Source organism: Elgaria multicarinata, chromosome 16 (assembly GCF_023053635.1).
Source record: "Elgaria multicarinata webbii isolate HBS135686 ecotype San Diego chromosome 16, rElgMul1.1.pri, whole genome shotgun sequence".
Lineage (NCBI taxonomy): Eukaryota > Metazoa > Chordata > Lepidosauria > Squamata > Anguidae > Elgaria > Elgaria multicarinata.
Window position 1 is genome coordinate 7,071,226 of NC_086186.1, and position 21,273 is coordinate 7,092,498.

Genomic DNA, 21,273 nt, shown 5'->3' on the forward strand with positions numbered 1-21,273 from the left:
GAGCTTTGAGCTCTTAGCGTCTTGTGGGTTTTGGCATTCGTGGGGAGAGGTGCTAGTTAGGTGGTGTTGCTGCTGTGTTTGGAGATAGATTTAGGATTAGCTTGGCGTGTGTGTGTGTGTTTGTTTGCTTCTTTCTGACTTTTAGCTTAGTTTGCTCTGTGTTTTTCCCTTACTTTGATTTAATATAAACTTTATTTTTAAATTTTGGAGTGTTTGGTTGGTTGGTTGGTTGGTTGTTCTCCCCCCCTCCCCTCTCTTAAAGCCTGACTGTGTTTCATCTTCCTTCTTCCTTCTATATACAAAAAAATACCAAAAAAAATTATTCTCTATTTCTTCTCTCTGTTACTTGGACTGTGTATGTGACTGTGTTATTGTGTGAGTGTGCTGTGTGCACTGTTTGTGAAGTGCAACAGCCACAGATTGAGCATTTCAAATCCTGTTTGGGCAAAGCATACACACACTTCTTGTCCCATTTCCCTACATATAGTAATATTCTTATACATATTATTATATTCTTATACATATTAGTATTAGTATATTCTTATACATATTATTAGTAGTATTAATATTTTATTCTTATACATATTATTAGTAGTATTAGTATATTCTTATACATAATATTATTACATTGATGGTGCTATATAAATAAATAATAATAATAATAATAATAATAATATTAGTATTAGTATAATATCATCATGAGAAGAGGGAGCAGGCGCATGTCTGTGGCGGGACGTGCTGAAAGCAGCAAGGGTCAGGCTGGCACCAGTAAGCAGGCTGCCTCTCCTGCTGTGAAAATCAAACGGGCAACTCCTTGGCTGGCTGCTCCGCAACAGAAGCAGGAGAAGCAGCAGGCAGAGCCACTCTCTTCTGCAACTTGTGCCCGGCATTCTCTTTTTGAGGGTAGGAATGGGAAAAGTGCCCCTTTGCAAGAGGCAGGTGGCAGCAGTGCCATTAGAGGAGGAGGAGGAGTATCCCCAACTCCTTCATTATCGTTTGAGCCCACGAGCCCGCTGATGGACCTGTCTCCAGACCTCCTAGACAAAGTCCTCAGCACAGTGGAGGGGCTGGAGGAGGAGGAGGAGGCAGTAGGTGCTGAGGAGGAGCAGCAGCAGGCCGAGGCTCTCTCCCCAGTCTCATCCCACACCTCTTCCGCTGCAACCCCTGTTTCTGTGGCAACACCAGAGAGCTCAGGCGGGCAATTGGTGTCACCACAGAAGCGAAAGACAAGTATAGTGTGGGACCACTTTGAGGTGGGAGTGGATCCCCGCTTTGCTGTCTGTCACCACTGTAAACTCACCCTAAGCAGGGGTTCATCTACAGGGCATTATGGAACCAGCAGCATGAAGATGCATCTTCAGAGGCAGCACCAGTCGATCTTGCTGGGGAAAGAGGCGGGCAAGGTGACTGGTTCCAGGGGAAAGCCAAAGGCTGCTGCTGGCACTGCCACTCTAAGCTCTCCATCTCCCATCCCCACGAGGGTTAGGCAGGCAACCCTGCAGGACATGGGGTGGGGGAAGTATGGACCCACAAGATGGCGTTTTCCAACGCCCACCCAGGGTGCTACTGTGGTGGGGCATCTGCCGGGACTGACTCTTCCCCAATACTAGATCTATGACATGTCTCTGCCTGCCCCTCTGCTAGCCTGTCCTCCTCCTCGGTGACCGACTCTCTGGGATGGTTTGCGTTTGCAATGCGTGACTAACTGCAGTGCTGGCTTAGAAACCAGCCATCCTTGCCTCACTTCCTTGTGCCCCCAGAAATGCCCGCTGCCTGCCTGCCTGCCTGCCTGCCCGCCTCCCCCGGGGTGCTGCTGTGGTGGGGCATCTGCCAGGACTGACTCCTCGCCTGCTCTGCCCGCCTGGTGCCTGGGAGATGGGCTTTGCGGTTCGTGCCCAGCACCCTCCGGCACGCTTGCTCCCAGTCGTCCTCCTCTGTGCCCCTCAATGCGTAACTGCTGGCTTAGAAAGAAACAACCAGCCATCTTTGCCTCACTTCCTCCTTGCGCCCGCTTACGGGTTGGTTTGCTATGCGTTAGTGCTCAAGCCATCCTTGCGGCACTACAATGCATGCTGCCTGCCTGCCTGCCTGCCTGCCTTCCCTCCCTTCTCCCCTTCCCGCCTTGCAGGGATGGTGTATGTGTCTTGCTTTGACTCAGGGGAGAAGTCCTTCCTGCGCTCACTTAGACTTTATCAAGTTCAATAATCCATTTTTCAAGTGTGGAAGAAGATTTAGGGTTATCTCATGACATGTTGGGATTTCCTTTGAACTGGCCCCATTGAGCTGTCTGCATTGCAACTTTAAATCCCTGACATACTGGAGTGTCCGATTTTCAAAACTTCCCCTACATCAGGGGATGATGGGATTGCCTTGAAACTTGGCATGTGTGTGTATACGTCCATGAGGTGTCATGGTGCCAAACGTGAGGTTTCTAACTTTAACAGAAAAAAAGTTGTCTACTTTTTTAGCTTTCAATGTAAGCCTATGGGGGGGAAAACGGAGCTCCGATCCGGATCTGGAGCTCTGCAGCGGAGTGGAGCGGCCATAGGCGGAGCAGGGGCGGAGCGAAGTGGCCCGATCCGCAAAATGTGGATCTGGACGGGAAGCAGAGCAGGGGGTCCGTGCACACCCCTAGTACCCACTAAGTGGAAGGTGTTTCTTATGGACATGGCTATGGAAGGTGCACCCATCTGTAGCAGATCTGCTTGCCTGATGTTGAGGGCATCTAATCTCACCTCTCCTGGGTTCTGTCTATCTTGCAACCATTTAATTTGGCTTCAGGAGAGCTGTCAGTTTCCCCACCCATGTTAGTAGCAACGTCCTCCGAACCCACCCACCCCATTTGTTGTTGAGTTGAAATAGTTCTTGCAAAACCGCTCTTGAAACACTCAAAGCCTTTTGATGAGGCATTGAGGACGGTGCCCGGCGAACCATTGAGAAAAGAGCCTTTTTAAAACGAACAAGGTGAAATGAGCAACGTGAAGCACAGCGGATGAGAATTCCCTGTTAAAGGGCACGGAGAGGTTGCCAGGGCAATTTAGGCACGCCGGTGCATCCGCAAAAACCATCCGATGGTTTGAATCTCGTGGGGCATCCAACACCTTGAATCGGGACTGTTCCAAACCCGGGCCAGCAGAAGGAAGTATTGCGGGTAGCTGTGACGGCAGCCCAAAAGGTGGGCCCCAACCGCCTCTGCAGCTAGGAATGTGCAGACCTTCTGACCATCCTCAAAACGGGCTTTTCAAGTGTTGATTTTTTGGAGTGTTGAAACTGAACTCTTGCTTGAAAACTCTCAAGGTTTTTCTGAAAGAGTATTTGATTTTAAAACTCAGGGTGGCCAGGTGTCCTCTTTTATAGAGGTCAGTCCTCTCTTTGAAGGCCCATCCAGTCCAAGTCCTGTTTAAAGATAAAGAACTGTTACGCACCAACAGTTAGTAACCGAATAGCAGACACACAGGTCACCTGGGCGAGATCTACACTGCGGCTTTATAGCGGTGTTGAAATGCTCTGATAACTGTTGGGCTACATCACACATTCTGTATGCCATTTTCATGGGGTCATTTCCTGCTTTTGATTCCACTTTATCCAAAATACAGCAACAAATGTCATTGTGTGTCCTTTAAGGTATAAATGCGCAAGAGGGATATAACGTTACCATAATGGGATTGTAACAATTTGACGCAAGGTGTAGATCTGGCCCAGGTCACAGTCTTCCACACTATGGCGAGATGTACTGTATTGCTATTTAAATTCCAATAATTATTTCTAAAGTTGAATAGATAGGTGGCGTCTGTACATAAATTAGTATGTGCAAATGTTATGCAAACCACTGTCTTCTGTTGTCCTCCTTTTTTGCCACTGTCCATGTTGGCTGTGGATTATGGGAATTGCAGTCCAACACAACTGGAGGGCAACAGGTTTGGGAAGGCTGTCCTACAACAAACAAGGATTTGTTTCTCTAGGAATGTTGGAGGGACTGGTGGAAGAGTACTGGAAATGGGGAGGAAACACCATTACAAATTGGGCCCAGAGTGTAGGATGTTGTCCATGTATCAGCATGGAGCATGACTGACCAAGAAAGAGTTCTTGGGGTTGTGGTGGACAGCTCAGTGAAAATGTCAACCCAGTGTGCAGCTGTTGTAAAGATGGCAAACTCCATGTTAGGCATAATTAGAAAAGGAATGAAGAATAAAACTGCCAGTATCATTGCCTTTATACACATTTTTGGTGTGAATACTTCATAGAATCATAGAATAGCAGAGTTGGAAGGGGCCTACAAGGCCATCGAGTCCAACCCCCTGCTCAATGCAGGAATCCACCCTAAAGCATCCCTGACAGATGGTTGTCCAGCTGCCTCTTGAATGCCTCTAGTGTGGGAGAGCCCACAACCTCCCTAGGTAGCTGATTCCACTGTCGCACTGCTCTAACAGTCAGGAAGTTTTTCCTGATGTCCAGCCGGAATCTGGCTTCCTTTAACTTGAGCCCGTTATTCCGTGTCCTGCACTCTGGGAGAATCGAGAAGAGATCCTGGCCCTCCTCTGTGTGACAACCTTTTAAGTATTTGAAGAGTGCTGTCATGTCTCCCCTCAATCTTCTCTTCTCCAGGCTAAACATGCCCAATTCTTTCAGTCTCTCTTCATAGGGCTTTGTTTCTAGACCTCTGATCATCCTCATTGCCCTCTTCTGAACACGCTCCAGCTTGTCTGCGTCCTTCTTGAATATACTTGGTCACCATACTTAAAAAAAGGATATTGTTGGGCTGGAAAAAGTGCAGAAAAGGGCAACTAAAATGACCATGGGGCTGGAGCATCTCCCCTACAAGGAAAGGTTACAACAGCTGGGATTGTTTAGCTTGGAAAAAAGGAGGCTAAGGGGAGACATGGTAGAGGTGTACAAAGTTATGCATGGTGTGGAGAAGGTGTATAGGGAGACATTTTTCTCTCTCTCCCATAATACTAGAACCCAAAGGGGTCATCCCATGAAGCTGATGGCTGGGAGATTCAGGACAGATAAAACAAAGTACTTCTTCACGCAGTGCATACTGAAACTATGGAATTCACTCCCACACAAGATGTAATGATGGCCACCAATTTAAAAAGGGGTTGAATAAATTCTTGGAGGAGAAACTATCAATGACTACTAGTCCTGACAGCTGTGTGCTAACTCCAGTATCAGAGGCAGTAAGCCTATATACACCAGTTGTTGGGGAACATAGGTGAGAGAGTGCTGTTGCACTCATGTCATGCTTGTGGATTCCTGGTCAACAGCTGGTTGGCCATTGTGTGAACAAGAATGCTGGACTAGATGGACCCTTGGTCTGATCCAACATGATTCTTCTTATGTTTTTTATGTTCAAGGAGGGGGTGTCTGCATTTCTGTCTCCCCCTCCCATGCTCCTCCATCTCTATCAGTGACACGTTCTATTGCATCTCTCTTGAATCACCTGCTGTTCCCAAGACAACGTTGTGCCTCCAAGTGTCAGATCAGATTGCAAAATCTAGCTTTCGTCTAGACAAAGGTGTCGTCTGACCTGCTCTACATCCACTGTTACCCGTCATCGACAGAGACAACCACCTCCCAAAATGTAGTCTGTATTTTGAGTTTGGTTCTTCTCTCCTGCTGAAATCTGGAGAAGATAATTGCTCCATTTCCAGGGACTGTTACTGTATGACGGTCCTTTGCTGTGGCGTGTTTGGGAAATTGTATTTGTCTTTTAGGCATGCTGTGTGTATTTTTGATTACATTTTTTTGGTGTTTAAGGCTTTGACACCCCGCCAAGCTGTATAGTTTTGCTTTGGGCGAGGATGTAATTATCTCCGCTTGTGTAAACCTCGCTGCCAGATTCTACTCCTAAGATGAAATTTCTCACTCACCAGCATGTTTTGAAGAAGTACACTTTTTTAAAAAAAATAAATCAAAAAATATCTTACCGCAGATTTATCCTGGAGCACAGCAGAATAGTAAAGGTACAGACTTAAAACTGGCTGTGCATTGTATTATGTGCCAACCAGGTGGATCCAAATCAGGTCTTTTACCTTTCATGTGTTTTTGGTTCATTTGGCAAAAACTGCTGGACATTATGTCCCCATTTAAAGGTATTGATTTGGGAAGGGGAGATAAGAATAGATGTGGTATTCCATGACAGATATAAAAGTCAAATTAAAGTGGGAGCAAGTGCGGTGTAGTGGCTAAAGTGCTGGACTGAGAGTCAGGAGATCCGGGTCAGGAAACCCTCTGGGGGACTTCGGGCCAGTCACAGACTCTCAGCCCAACCTTGTTGTGGTGAGGATAAACTGGAGAGGAGGAGGATTATGTACGCCGCCTTGGGTTCCTTGGAGGAAAAAAGGTGGGATATAACTGGCAATAATAAATGAATAAAATAAATCAATAAATGAAGACCTTGCAATCTTTATGACTTGTTTCAAAGGGCCTTATTATCTGACAATAGCAAGAGATGGCTTCATTCATCCAGGAGCCTTCCCAGGCTGCTACTTTGGCATTTTAGCATCAGCCCACATGTGATCCCTGCAGGAAAGGCAGGGTAAAAGCCTTCTGGAGTATTATTACACCTCCATGCAGCAGTGTCTTGAAGCCAGGGCTCCCAGAGACACAGTCCAGGCACTTTTAGCTTAGCGGGGACACTGCTGTCATCTCACGCCACTGCTACCTCTCAGACTTCCCTGTTCTCTCTGAGTGGAGCTGCAATTCCCTCAGTAGCTGGGAGAGAGGGAATGAATTTTCCCAGCATTGATCTCTTGTAATGCAAAGACTTTTGGATTGGATGGGCCTTGAATGGGGCAATTAAGACTCATAAGCTTTGCAAATGAGCCATTCCTGTTGGAGACGCTAGAACTAGTTTGTTGGTAAGGGTCAACAGAGCTGCCTTTAATTCTGCACTCTCCTTGGGGAGGGGGTGTCTTTGGGGATTGTTATGATGAGTGCCTGCACTTTGAAATGTGCCACTGCCTTTTTTTTAGGAATGGTAAAGATCGAAGGCTTTGTCCTCAATAAAATATCCTGTACAATTGGGGCTTATTGGGGTAGTGGAGATTGAGACCCTATAGCTCAAAGTAACAGAGCACTTGTTTCACATGCAGTAGGATGCAGTGGGTCCCTGGTTCAAACCCCTTTCCCCCCACCCCCACCCGCATATCTTTGTAGTGCTAGGAAGGAATCATGCCTGAATCCTTGGACAGTTGATAATAGACAGTGTTGGCAGTGCAATAATAGACAGTGTTGGCAGTGCAATAATAGGCAGTCTTGGCAATGCTGGGCTCACGAGACTGATAGCAAGGAACTAATTACCGAGGGAGGTAGTGTGCTCTCCCACATGAGAGGCATTCAAAAAGCAGCTGGACAACCATCCTGTCAGGGATGCTTTAAGGTAGATTCCTGCATTGTGCAGGGGGTTGGACTTGATGACCTTGGAGGACCCTTCCAAATCTACTATTCTATGATTCTAAAATATTGGTGATCAGCAACAATCATGTGTGGATGCTCCAGCTGTACATATAACATTTGATGTCAGAGGTGTGTGTGTGTGTGTGTGTTTGCCAGGGACTAACAAAATCCCTCACTATGCAGGCCATTGGCTGGAGCTCCGTTTTTTCCTATCTCTTCTTTCCAATGTGTGCAAAAGGGTTCTGCAGAGGAAAGGAGAGGGGGCTGCTGTTGCCTCACTTCTCCCAGCCAGATTTAGGTCCAGGGTAGGGCTGAGCCAAAACCATGCACTGTTGTTCACCAACATCAAGAAGTAGATCTTCACACAGCGCATAGTTAAATTATGGAACTCACTACCACAAGATGTAGTGATGGCCACCCATTTGGATGGCTTTAAAAGGGGGTTGGATAAATTCCTGGAGGTGAAGGCTATCAATGGCTACTAGCCCTGATGGTTGTGTGCTATCTCCAGTATTCGAGGCAGTAAGCCTGTGTGCACCAGTTGCTGGTGAACATGGGCGGGAGGGTGCTGTTGCACCATGTCCTGCTTGTTCATCCCTGGCCGATGGCTGGTCGGCCACTGTGTGAACAGACTGCTGGACTAGATGGACCCTTGGTCTGATCCAGCATCAGGGCGCTTCTTATGTTCTTAACATCGAAAAACTGTCAAGCACACACACAGCCCTTTCGGTGACAGCTCGTCAGGAAGCACGGCTGGATTTTGTTTGCCCACAGTGGTGTCAGCATGTACCTAAAGGTCATTGGCTATAGAGCATCATGGCATCGCCGTGTTCGTTGTGTGCTCCTTGATAGGCTGGAAACACTCCTGTGACTGAGGCAGGATGAGAGAGAAGCTGTAATTGGGGGACAGGGGGATATGGCACTGAAGCATTATCAGCTCGGGGGAACAATGCACTGAATAGTGAAGGTCAAGAGATGCTGCTGCCATTCTATGTACGAACGCTGACCGGACTGGCAGTTACTGGCAATGTGAAGGTTGCAGGGCAGGCTGTGTTGCCCACAACTCTCTCCTCCAGAACCCTGTTGCCACCTCCCAGTTTCTACTACCCGAGGTGACTGCCTCACTCTGCCTAACGATAGGGCTGGCCCGGCAGAATAGGAACAAGAAAGCACAGGTATTTCTGCTCAAAAATGGACATGTGAGAATATTTGGTGTCGCCCTGTTCTGTAGGGCACTGTGGTGGGAACAAAGAGAATCAAAAGGCTCTGTCTGCTTCCTCATATATTCACCATATAGATAATCAGGTCTCGTTTATCTGTCAGACCATGAGTGCTAGTATTGATCTCTAAATGAAAGCATTACTTTTCGGGACTTTGCAATATTTTTCTAGCTGCTTGAAAAAAGCCCACGCTCGGGCATTGTAAATAGCATGCCATGGCCTTTTAGAATGTGTGGGTTCCTTGAGCGGTTAAATATGAGCTGCATTATCAGCCTAATTTCTGTTCTCTGGTATCGATCTTCTCTGCTTTGGATGCCATTGCTGCCATGCATTAGCTAAAAGACATGCCGCTTTCATGTTCAGGATTACGGCAAGGGCTTCAAAAGAGCCTTTTTAGAAATGAGGCCTCTCTCTTTTTTTTTAATAGACAAGAATTCTAAATGAGCTCCTCTCAATCAATTTCAAGTACTCAGAGCAGTTCTCTTACTTACTGGAAACGCCAGACTCTCCCGGGAGGTGCTCTGGCGCGGGCCACATTGCTCCACCCACACCCATTTTTGTGTTCTTGAGCAAGCATTGAACATGCTGCCATTTTAGGATTTCCGTCCCACAATGTGGAATGTTCGTCCATCTAGAGCAGGTCTGATGCCTTCCAGATACATCGAACTACAACAACACAAATGGTCCAATTTTGCCTCATTTTAATTTGTTTGTTTTCAAAGTGGAACGAACTGATTCAATACTTGGCCTCTTTGGGTGTTGAACCCACTGGTGGTGGTGAATCTGCTCATGGTTTTAATCAGAGAACTCTAAAGGAGTTTTACAACATGCACCTTGGAGAGGTCCTTTAGAGTTCTGACTGAAACTCGGAGTGAATTCACTGCCCTACTGAAATCAGAGCCACCAGCCTGCACCGGTTGAGCCTTAGGTCTGCCTGTGGTCCCAATCCAGCCCTCTGGTGATCTTCAGAGGGCCCCGCCTGCTTTTCTCTGACTGCCAATCCTTTGGTGATTCCCAGGCTTTTCCACATTTTCCTATTGCCCAACTTGGCTCCATACGGAAAAGAGCCTTCAATGTGGTGGCCCCCGTTTCTTTGGAACTCCCTGCCCCTGGAGGTGAGGCAGGTGTCAAAACTGTGTTCTTTCCAGTGCCTCCTGAAAACAGCTCTATTCCGAGAAGCAATCCTTAACTGACAGCCACATTTTTTATTGGCATTCTGTTTTTTAAAAAGATAATTTTAATATGGTGTTTTAATCTTCTTTTTAGTGTATTACTTCTTATGTTCACTGCTCCAGAATCTGTTTTAGATATGGAGCAGTATAGAAATTTGGTAAATAAATAAAGTTTTCTTTTCAATCCTCTAATAGTTCGATCACTTATATGAAGGATATGCCACATTAATCATCATGAACTGTTCTTGTGTAGGATCATCGCTGTCAGAGTAAACCTTGCAAAATATTGGAGAGTAATATTATCCATCCCAAAAATATCTGAATGGGAAAATAAATCACAAGAATTTCCTGCCATGTTAAAATTGACTGATGATACCGGGTTGAAAGAAGTGAGACAACCGTTTGGGGAGTTCTATTCAGATCTAGAATGCTTTTATTAGTTAATGGAAAAATAACGCACATACGTCTACAAGTATGATTCAGAAATTTACCTTTTTTTAAAAAAAAAAGGAACAATTTTTTGTCACTAATACGTCTGCGATGTATATGTACTTTGATTAAGTTTTAATGAAATATATATGAAAGGAAAGTTTTACAGGAATGGGTAGAAACTTAATTTATTAACGATCCAAGCAAAACCGCAACGGTGCGGTTCACATCCACATGTTAATACCGCCCGCTGCCCGCTGCTGCAGGACAGCCGAGTCTGACTTTTAGCCCTTGTCTCAGCGAATTGCGCCCTTTGAGGATTGGCAGCCCGTCGTCTGGAAACCTCTTGTAAGACGTTCTTCCCTCTTTGATGCCGTTGTAGGTTCCGCCATGGATGGATTCCCAATGGGATGCGCATCGGACCTTTGAGAAGTGATGGGTTTGGCACTGAGACCGGTGCAGGGCTCCATCATAGCTTTCCAATTTTATTTTAAAAGCCAACGATGTGCATTACATAGCTGTTGCTTTTAAAATTCTGGCATGTCCGTTTCTCTGAAAACCCTGGAAACTCATGCATTAAAAGGTCTTGGTCGATGCCCCCCTAAAAGAGCCAATTCTGGTTTTGGTTTTGTTTATTGTCTTGCATTTCTAGACAGATCGGCTTGAAATCTTGCTTTTCCTAGCTTTCTGGAACTTAACTATATGCTGGGCTAAGCAAAACATTTCTCTAGCTTTTGATTTCACTTCCTTATTGACTGTTAATGGTTCCAGTTGACTCAAAAGTCTGTAGTATCATTTGAGATGCGCTCTGTACACACTTCAGCCGTGCCTTGTCTTTTCAACTGCCTTCAGATTTTCTCATGGTGGGGGTATGATAGATTACAGCAATGCCTAGAGCCTGATGGATTCTCCTCTCCTAATCCATAGCTTGGGGCTGGGGGATATTTATGGCTTCTTCTTAATCCATACCTCATTGGATTCCTCCCTTCACCTTCCCTGGTTTTGGAACTGTGCTGTGATCTGGTTAAATCATTTGTAATTTTTTATATGGCTGATTAGAAGGACTTAAGGACACCAAATATGGGATCTCTTAGGGGTGTGGGGGGAAATCCTGGAAACTGCCCTATTCATACCTGTCAGGATGAACCCAGAGGGTGATGATGAGTAATGATTGCTCATAATCTTGGCAACTCTGGGCCAATCCCTGGGTTATCCAGGGCAGGGTCTACACTACTGCTTTAAAATGGTTTATAACAATAGTGACAACTGTTGGGGCCCAGGACACAGTCCATAGACAGTTTTCAAACCATTTTCAGAGTGTCATGTCCTTCTTAGTGTAGATCTGGCCCAGGTAGGGATGGGAAAGAATCCCACCTGGGACTCTAGAGAACAATTACTGCTAGTCAGTGTCAACAATGCTGGGCTAGATGTCCGGATGGTCTGACTTAGTCTAGGGCAGCTTCCAATGTTCTTAGGTTTCCACTGGAAATAGTCAGATTGGAGGACATCAGATCAATCTGTAAAATAAATAAATTATGGAACTCACTACCACAAGATATAGAGATGGGAGCTCTAGCTTGGATGGATTGTAGTGGTGGCCACCAAGTTGGATGGCTTTAAAAGGGCATTGGATAAATTCCTGGAGGAGAAGGCTATCAGTGGCTACTAGTCCTGCTGGCTAAGTGCAATGCCAGTTGTTGGGTGGCTAAACATTGGAGTAGGGAAGGTTATTGCTTTTATGACTTCTTTGGGTCTTCCCCAAAAGGCTTCCCACAGTGGCCAATGAGGCACAAGATGCTGAATTAAATGGGACCTTTGATCTGGTCCAGACGGGCTTTTCTTGGGTTCTTCTCTTGTAAAGTATCCTTCATACATTGTGTTTTTTTACTTGCTAGCTTGAAATAGCTTGCCAAAATAGGAACAGATACCTAATTTAGCTGCAGTTCACATATTAGTTAAGCACAGAATCCTTGGATTCATCTGTTTTATTTCATTGACTTCAGTGGTTGCTGTGGGAATTCAAACTAAAGCTGCACTCTGCCTGCCTACCTGGGAGTAACCCAACTGAACACAATGGGTCTTACTTCAGAGGAGACACGTGTAGGCTTCGATTGGACGTCTTCCAAGTTTTGCAGACATGCACATCAGTTTTCATTTGTATGAAATTCAAAACTGAAGAACAGCCAAGTTCGAGAATAGTTGGTCTTCCTATTCGATATGGATCCTGATTTTCTACAAAAGCTTTTATTACTGTATATGTACAGAGGCAGTTTCATGCGAAGATCTCATTTAATTTGCACCTTCTTGTATATTTCCTTAAATAATTCTAAAGCAGGCACTCAGCTTTTTGCGCAAATCAAAGGAAACTGGTCAGAAACTGCAGTGTTTTTAAAGAATACTTGACTCTCTCTTGCATGGGGTTGATTTTTTTTCCTTTTTGACCTCTACATTTTTTAAACCCAACAGCAATGTTTGTGTGCAAAACCCAAGCTGTTTCCCATTTAATGGACGGAATACTCCCACTCAAGAAAACACACCCATAATGTTAGTGATTTGTTTGCTTAGAATAAAATCTCAATGACTATGGAATGTTATGCATTCCAGTTCCTTTCCCCTCCATTAAAGACAAATAGAAGTCAATAAAATTCTGGTTTTGTCTCTGTTGGGTGTAAAACCCTCTCCCCTTTTTTTGCATCTTAGGTTCACAACGGGAGAACGAAAAATAAAGGGATCCTCGTGTGAAGGTCCAAGGAATATTGGTCCACGCTTTGCTGAAGGACCTTGCAGGCCACCGGATTCCCTTGCCGTGCGGATGTCACCTGGAACCTGCCAGGACGAGGAGGAGCCTTCCGTAAAGCCCTTGTCTGCTCTGCCAGGTAAAGAGAGTTGCGGAGAATTGGACGAAAGGAAGAAATAGAACCTGGGAGACTGGTCAGCGGGGAGGCAGAAGAATTTCTGGGTCTGCTGGTCCATGGGAGGGGCTGTGGCTCAGTGGCAGAGAACCAGCTTTGTTTGCTCAATGTCCCAGATTCAATCGCTGGGAGCATCTCCAGTTTAAAGAATCAGGTGATGGGATCCTTCTGTGCCAATAACCCGGGAAAGCTGTTGCCTATCAGATGATACTAGGCAGATGGACAAATAGAAGGCAGCCTCCAGGGTCTCATGCAGAGAGGCCTTTTCCATCACCCATTGCTTCCTGAACTTTTTAATTGGAGATGCCAGTGATAGGACCTGGGATCTTTTGTATGCCAAGTATGTGCTCCACCACGGAGCTCTGTGGTCTGTTTCAGCGTAGGAATTGCACTCAGCCAAAGCTTCTCCTCCTCCTTCAGGTATGAATCCGGAATCTAGCTGTGCTTCCTGAGTGGAAGGAGCCTAGGGCAGGGCAGTAAATCCTACAGAGGTGCAACAGGCACTGTCCTCTGAGGCTGGTTCATTCTGCTGCGTCACTGCATTGGGAAGGACGGGCTGATCTAGCCACGCGAGATGCAGCAGATTCAAAACCTCCTCTGGCAGAGGCCGATAGGCAAGGATTGAAGCAAGAATGCAGATCACACAGAGCTGGGCAGTCCCCTTCCTCTGCAGGTAGCTGCTTTGTGCTAATAGCTCTATACCTCCAGTATCAGAGGCAGCAAGCCTATGTACACCAGTTGCTGGTGAACATGGGTGGGGGGGTACTGTTGCACCTGTGTCCTGCTTGTGGCTTCCTGGTCAACAGCTGGTTGGCTACTATGTGAACAGAATATTGGACAAGATGGGCCCTTGGTCTGATCCAGCAGGGCTCTTCTTACGGCTCGCAGGTTGTTTTTTTTTAATGATTTGACTATCTGTATCTCCCTACTGCCCCAGAACACGGGTTGGGAATGGCTATGCTAGACAGGTTGTGTGGTTAGTTAACATGATTGGCTTGGCTTATAGAGCATCTCCAGGCAATATCTCCAAGAGCACTTCCCATCTTTTTTAAAAAAAAACACCGGCATGAGCTTTGCAGAATTACATCTGCTTCTCGTGCAAGAAGCCGTCTCCCTGATGGGGGATGTGTAATGTCTAGAACACAAGTGCTGTTTTCTCCAAAAGCATCCTGGCTTTGGAATGTCTGTATTTCTCCTTGCAGCCCATGGGTGTGTGAGTGTGGGGTGGGTGTGCAATGTGCCCCTCCCCAGATGCCCCAAAGTTACCCATCCTTGGGGTTGCCCACCTTACAGCCTCAGCATATGCTGAATTAAAGCGTCTGATGGAAACCCTCTCCGTAGGAACCTGTGTGAGCCTTGGCTGTCAAATCTGGTTAAAGAATCATTCCTAGCTTATTTTCTAGGCCGCTACTTCATCTCTAAGCCCAATTTAAAAAGTTAAAGCACCTCAATTTTGGAAGAACATCTTGTCTGATGCTCATTTGGCCAATGTGCAACCTTTTTATGGAACGCTGCATAATCTGAAAATACTTGGACCGTATAGACCTCTTAAATCTCTTTAAAATGCGTTAGCGTGCATTTTTAAGGACATTTGCCATCCTCCAGTGCCTCACTCTTTCTATGCACATCTCGGGGAAGTGACATAAAATATTTACTCCCTCTATTGATTTTGCCGTCGTTGCCTCCTTTCTGGAGTAATCAAAGTGGCAGGGATTTTAATCATGGTTTCCAATGCAGCTGCTTAATTGTATGGCAGGAATAATGCCCCCCTTTTAAAGTGCATGTAATGCCTTTTTGTCTCCTGTAACTGCAGTGAATTAAAAATAATTGTTTGATGGGACTGACTATCAGATGTGGGGACAAATAACAGGGAAGGTCACTTGTCCTGACGGCCTGGTTGTCTGCGCTGGGGATCAGGATGCTAGGCTAGATAGACTTTGGGTCCAATCTAGCTGGACTCCTTTTGAGGTTTTATGCAGGCCCTTTCATCTGACTGCTGATCATTTGGTGTTTAACCAGCTTTTGGGTGCTACAATAGGATGCTATTTTGGGGGACCTTTAGCTCCCCCTTTGCCTACAGCCCTGCCCAACACTGGAACGCAAACCCCCAAGAGCGTCTCTGAAACTGAGTTCCAGCCTCGGGGAAAGAAGTGGATCGACATCCTTGTTTTACATCCTTAATCCCTAATTGTACCACCAGCCACTCCCTGGAGGGAGGAATCTCAATCTACAGGTAGCTGTGAGCCCTGGAAGTTCTCAATTTAGCATTGTCTGTTAGAAGATCGTGGAAGAAGAGACCAGAACCAGGGCCGGTCCTACCATAAGGTACAGTGGGGACAACGTTTGTCCTGCACAGCGTACAAGAGGCACATGGATTGTCCCGCACCCCCTAAACTAGCCTGCTATCCTTGGGTGTGGTGGAAGACGCAATCCTGTTGCCAGTGTTGAAGTAAGATTCATCTGCAAGTTCCAGTTGGCTTTTGTACATGGAATGGAGCGCGGCACCATCTTCTCCCATGCCTCAGGAAAGGACATGTCTTGGGCCAGCCCTAATTGAAACACAGCAGCAAGAACAAGATTGTTTCTTTCCCTGGGGGTACTCAGGTCTCTACCTGTCCTTCCATCCAAGCTAAAGTTTGCATCATCATCATCATCACAACTATTATTAATTATAAGTATAATTGCACTCTTGTTCTTCCATAATTTGAAGTGTTGGATTTGTCCAATAAAGCCCTGTACAGCTTGAGACCAGGATATTTAAAGGACTCCCATATGAACCTGCCTGCTCTTTAAAATCAGCACCAGGGCCCTGCTCTGGGTGTCACTTCCCTCAGAGGTGAGGTGGGTAGAGATTGGGACTGGGGCCTTTTTCTGTGGTGGCTCCCAAGAGCCAGTGTGGAGTAGTGGCCAGAGTGCCAGGAGATCGGGGTTCTAGCCCACCACCACCACCATGGAAGCTCACTGGGTGACTTTGGGCCAGTCACAGACTCTCAGCCCTGCCTACCTCACAAGGTTGTTGTTGTGAGGATAAAATCGACAGGAGGAGGATTATGTACTCCGCTTTGGGTTCCTTGGAGAAAGAAAAGGTGAGATATAAATGTAATAAATAAATAATCTGTATAAATAAAAATGAAAAAGACCGTTTGTTACTGTCGTTATATCTCCGAAAGTTCTTCACCGATTGCTTTGAAATTTTGACACAGCGTTGCGTTCGAATACGCGAGCGTTGTTATGTAACTATGTTCTATATGGGGTCAAAGGTTTGTCTTAAAATCGAAGAAATAGGCCTCCTCAAAACCAGTCCTGCTGATCATTGTGACATCACCAACCAGTAGGCCATTCCGCTGCCTCTGCCTCCTCTCCTATTTGCATGTACTCTCGCAATTGGCTGAGTGAATATAGATGTCACACCTGTGACAGTTACACATTCAGAAGAAAGGTAACTGCCAGGAGTTTCCAGTAACCTCCTCACCGTAAAAACATGCTTTTATATCTCAGAAAGTTCTTCACCGATTGCTTTGAAATTTTGACACAGCGTTGCGTTCGAATACGCGAGCGTTGTTATGTAACTATGTTCTCTATGGGGTCAAAAGTTTGTCTTAAAATCGAAGAAATAGGCCTCCTCAAAACCAGTCCTGCTGATCATTGTGACATCGCCAACCAGTAGGCCAATCCACTGCCTCTGCCTCCTCTCCTATTTGCATATTCTCTCCTATTTGTTCTTATAGGTCATTGTGACATCGCCAAACAGTAGGCCAATCCACTGCCTCTCACAATTGGCTGAGTGAATATAGATGTCACACCTGTGACAGTTACACGTTCAGAAGAAAGGTAACTGCCAGGAGTTTCCACTAACCTCCTCACCGTAAAAACATCCTTTTTAAAAAACCAAACAGCAGGCCAATCCACTGCCTCTGCCTCCTCTCCTATTTGCATGTTCTCTCACAAAACTTTGCAATGGCACACAGCTTGCAGTAAAAAAATTACTGAGCAACGTCATAGAAGGAACAATCTTGACAGGACCTCTCAAAGGTGAAGATGTCCTCATTCCTTGCATTCCTATGATTCCAACAGATATGCCATTTCAATTTAAGAGATTGCAATTCCCAATTCGATTAGAATTGTGCGGTTTAGATCTAGACACAGATTGCTTCTCACATGGACAATTATATGTTGCGTGTTCTAGAGTCGGCAAACCAGACAATCTCTATATCTACACAGACAATGGAACAACTAAAAATATTGTATATCCACAAGCGTTGTGAAATTAAACATATTAGAAACATCCGCTTTGTCTTTTCTTTCTTTTCAATTTAACCAGACTGAGCCACAGCAACGCATGGCAGGGTACAGCTAGTAACTAAATAAATATAGTTGTGGAATGTGCTTCTCAAAGGTACTCAGATGGTGCCTCCTAATAATCCTTTTGATGGCCAGTAAAGGCTATTTTATTTTCTCCAGCTCTTAACAGATGATTGATTTTATCCTTCTTATATCTTTGCTTTTACCACTGCAGTGTTGTTTGGTGGATTTGTTATATTTTGAAGTTGGTTGTAAATGGATGATTTTATCCATCGTTAGCTGCCTTAGAAGCTTTTGCTGAAAGGTGATATAAATACATTTAAAAGCTAAACCAAAACCCAAAGGCAAGAATATTCCTTTTGAGCTTCCACTCCCTTCACAACTATGCTGAGCATCTTTTGTTTCTGGCTGTAGATCCGCTGCTTTCTCCCCTGTTGACGAGGAATCTAACAGAATTCTTAGCTTCCTGGTTAGAAGCAAACAGATGTTGTTTAGTTTCAAAATGCCCCTGATGCAGCCGTGTGTGTGTGTGCCAGTGAGGGTGTGGTAGGGACTTAAAAGATTCAGGAGCCCAGCCTACAGCACACAAACTTGCATAAAATCTGCATATGCTAATTTATATCTATATATGCAAATTTAGAAATACTAGGATTTATTTAAATTTCACAGGGGGCAAACTCATTCCTCTTTCAAATCGTTGCAAGTGAAATAGATTCTTCTTCATCCCAAACCAATGGGAAAAGCTAATTGCCATGCAAGTTAAGATTTTTTGGGGGGAGGGGGAATGTTGCAGCATGTGGGGTGGGGAGAGTTAACCCTTTCCTTCTGTATTGCAGCCCCCTTGAAAATTGCCCTCTGCATAATGATTCAGCTGGGCGAGGAAACCCAGTTGGCACCAATGGACACTTAAGGCTCTGCAGAATAGGTCCGGGGGCTTGAGAAATAGGCTTCTGCATGCCGGTGTTGACGATCTGCTCTAACGTGTAAACCCTTTGTTTCCTACGTCAATCTCTAACTCCGCTTAGGACGTAAAACTCTGAGTGATCACAAAACTGTGCTGGCAGGGGTTGATGGGGTTTGTAGTCCAATACAACTGGAGAGCGCCATGTTGGGAGACCCAGTGTGTTGTAGTGGCTAAAGTGTCGGCTTGGGAGTCGGGAGATCCGGGTTCTAGTCCTCACTCGGCCATGGAAACCCACTGGGTGACACTGGGCCAGTCACTGACTCTCAGCCCAGCCTACCTCACAGGGTTGTTGCTGTGAGAATAAAATGGTGAGGAGGAGGAGGATTACGTATGCTGCCTTGGGTTCCTTTGATAAAAAAAGGTGGGATATAAATGTAATAAGTAAATAAAATAAATAAATAAGGCTTCTATAGCCCCCGTAGCCTTCTGAAACTATAATACATAGGAAAGAGTTAAAAGGTTCCCTGTAATTCAAGCCCTGTGCAGAAACTTCCTCACGGGGGCTGTACTCCTGTTCATAACGTATGTGAGAATATTACAGACGTAAGAGAGAGTAATTTGACAGCTTTTTAGCAAAGTAGGCATTTATATGTTTATAATAATACTAAAGTCAGCTTTCTAAATAACCCCAGCAGAACTACATAATACTGCTTTGCCCTTTTGTGTATTCATAACATGTGAAATTGCCTTACCTTTCTCACCCACTCGGTTTGTTGGGTAACTTGTGTTTTTTTTAAAAAAAAATCAAGATCTTAAGAGTTTGCCAACCCATTTTTAAAAATAGTTGATGAATCGTCTGCCTTCCAATGAATTAATTGGTCATATTTCAATACATTTGCACCTGTTTGCATTTAGGTGCATTTTGGAAACACTGAAAAAAGTGTTAGATAATTTACCATTTGATAAGCAAAGCTTAACATTTCCCTTATGAAATGGAAAACCTATCTCTGCTGATTTTCTTTTTTTAAACTGTCATTTACAAGAATGCACCAGAATCAAACTAGCCTTAGAAACCTAGTCCCCCAAGATATGATCCTGTAAGTCATTTGACAAAAGGCTTAATTGGTTAATATATGGAATAAAGCAATCAACGCTTGCATCCCTGTTAAAAAAAACTTCTAAAACTATTTAAAACACTGCAAAACAAGGGATTGAAAATAGCCATATCTTCATCTCTGACCCCTAAATGCTTGCTTTATTCTTAAATGTATGCTCACTTGGGATAATTGAGTCCAAGAGCAGAAGCCAGGTCTATGAGCTACCAAGCCGGCCGGATTTAAGCCTTCTACGTCAGAATATCAGATGATGAAAGCCTTGGGCTGGATGAAGCACACCTGCCAAGGAGCTGTTCCTGGAGCACTTTTTGTCACTCACGCACTGACAGGAGTTTGGATGCCTCTGGGGCCGCCTCGCATCCACTGAATTCTTGGCCCCCTGAGCAGGGCACTGAAATGCAGTGGGCGCGCCGTGGCGAGGAAGGCTTTGTGCTATGGTGCCAGGATAACATACCGTTCAGGGCATCCGTGTTCCAGAGACGAAATCCCAGCTCAAGAGTAGTTCATTGCAAGCCTGCTTTTTGAATTATGTTTAAGTTATTGCTTATTTATTAATTGCAATTATATCCTGCTTTTTTTTCCTCCGAGGAACCGCACACATAATCATTCTCCTCTCCATTTTATCCTCACAACAACCCTGTGAGGTGGGGTGGGCTGAGAGTCTGTGACTGGCCTAAAGTCACCCAGTGAGCTTCCATGTCCAAGTGGGGACTAGAACCAGCTCCCAGCCCAACACTCTTTTTTAGGCAAAGCCTCATATTCCCACCCCCATTTTCCCTCCCCTGGTAGTTACCTGGCTAGATGCCAATGCCAGGTGGCTGTCCGAGGTGTGTACCTATCACGAGATAATGTGAGGTGTCCCACTCAAATGGCATCATCTGACTGATGATGCATCATAGGAGAATTTTGTTTCAATCTGTACACTGCCCTGAGATCCTAGTGCTATAGGGTGGGATACCAACGTTTTAATAAATAAATAAATTTGCAAATCTCTTGAAAGATGCCCCATTTGCAACCTGAATGTGAACAGACACATAGGTTCTCTGAAAATGTTCGCAAATCCCTGAATTCATGCTCACATTTGCACAATGCGCAGCTTCGAAATTCAGCGTTTCCCATTCGAACAAACTGATAAACAGGTCACCAATGAGATTGGGAGCGCTTTGAGGTGAACAGCGCTTTGAGGTGAAGTTCAGAGAATTTCAGCCAGCCCGAGCCTCCCTGGTCCTCCTATCAGCAGAGCAGGAGATAGATCAAAGCTCTGGGACTGCATCCATCTGCTAGGTTGTCCTCCTGCCTGACCTAGTGACCTGACAGTGAGCCAAGTTCCCCTTCTTTTCATTGGAGTACACACACAAGAACTTGCCAGTGGCTCATGGCACATTCCAGGAAATAGAAGGGAAACACCACTTGGATTACTCCCTTGGGCAGTAAATGCTTAGAGCATTTGACCATCCTTGGGTAGAAAGAAGATTTATTGGTGGATCTCTGGGTGGTTCAGCCAGGGTCCCTGACCCTCTGATTTTTTTAGCAATGGCTATTTTAAAAGGCTCCCCCCCCCCAAATGTCTTCTCTCTCTCTCTCTCTCTCTCTCTCTCTCTCTCTCTCTCTCTCTCTCTCTCTCTCTCTCTCTCTCGGGGTGGGGAGTGGAGAAGTTTTTGTGTAGAAAGACAGTAAGATCTGTCCTGGCACTGCAAACAAATTCCTGGGCCGAGGATATGCCCAGAAGCACCCTGATCCTGAATTCTAAGTGGATGTCACACTCCACACCCCTGAGCTGGCTTCATTTTTATGTGCCGTGGAATTTTGCCATTGCTC

The 21,273-nt window shown here is 45.3% G+C and overlaps 1 protein-coding gene across 1 annotated transcript in view; it reads left to right on the plus strand.

Annotated features, from left to right (window-relative positions):
• Nucleotides 1–12,944: 12,944 nt before the first annotated feature.
• The window catches only part of TLN2 (talin 2), a 119,898-nt gene continuing 111,569 nt past the window's right edge, over nucleotides 12,945–21,273 (plus strand). Inside the window, exon 1 of the mRNA XM_063142845.1 lies at nucleotides 12,945–13,098. The gene's annotated coding sequence lies outside the window, so the exon portion shown is untranslated. The remainder of the gene's footprint in view (nucleotides 13,099–21,273) is intronic.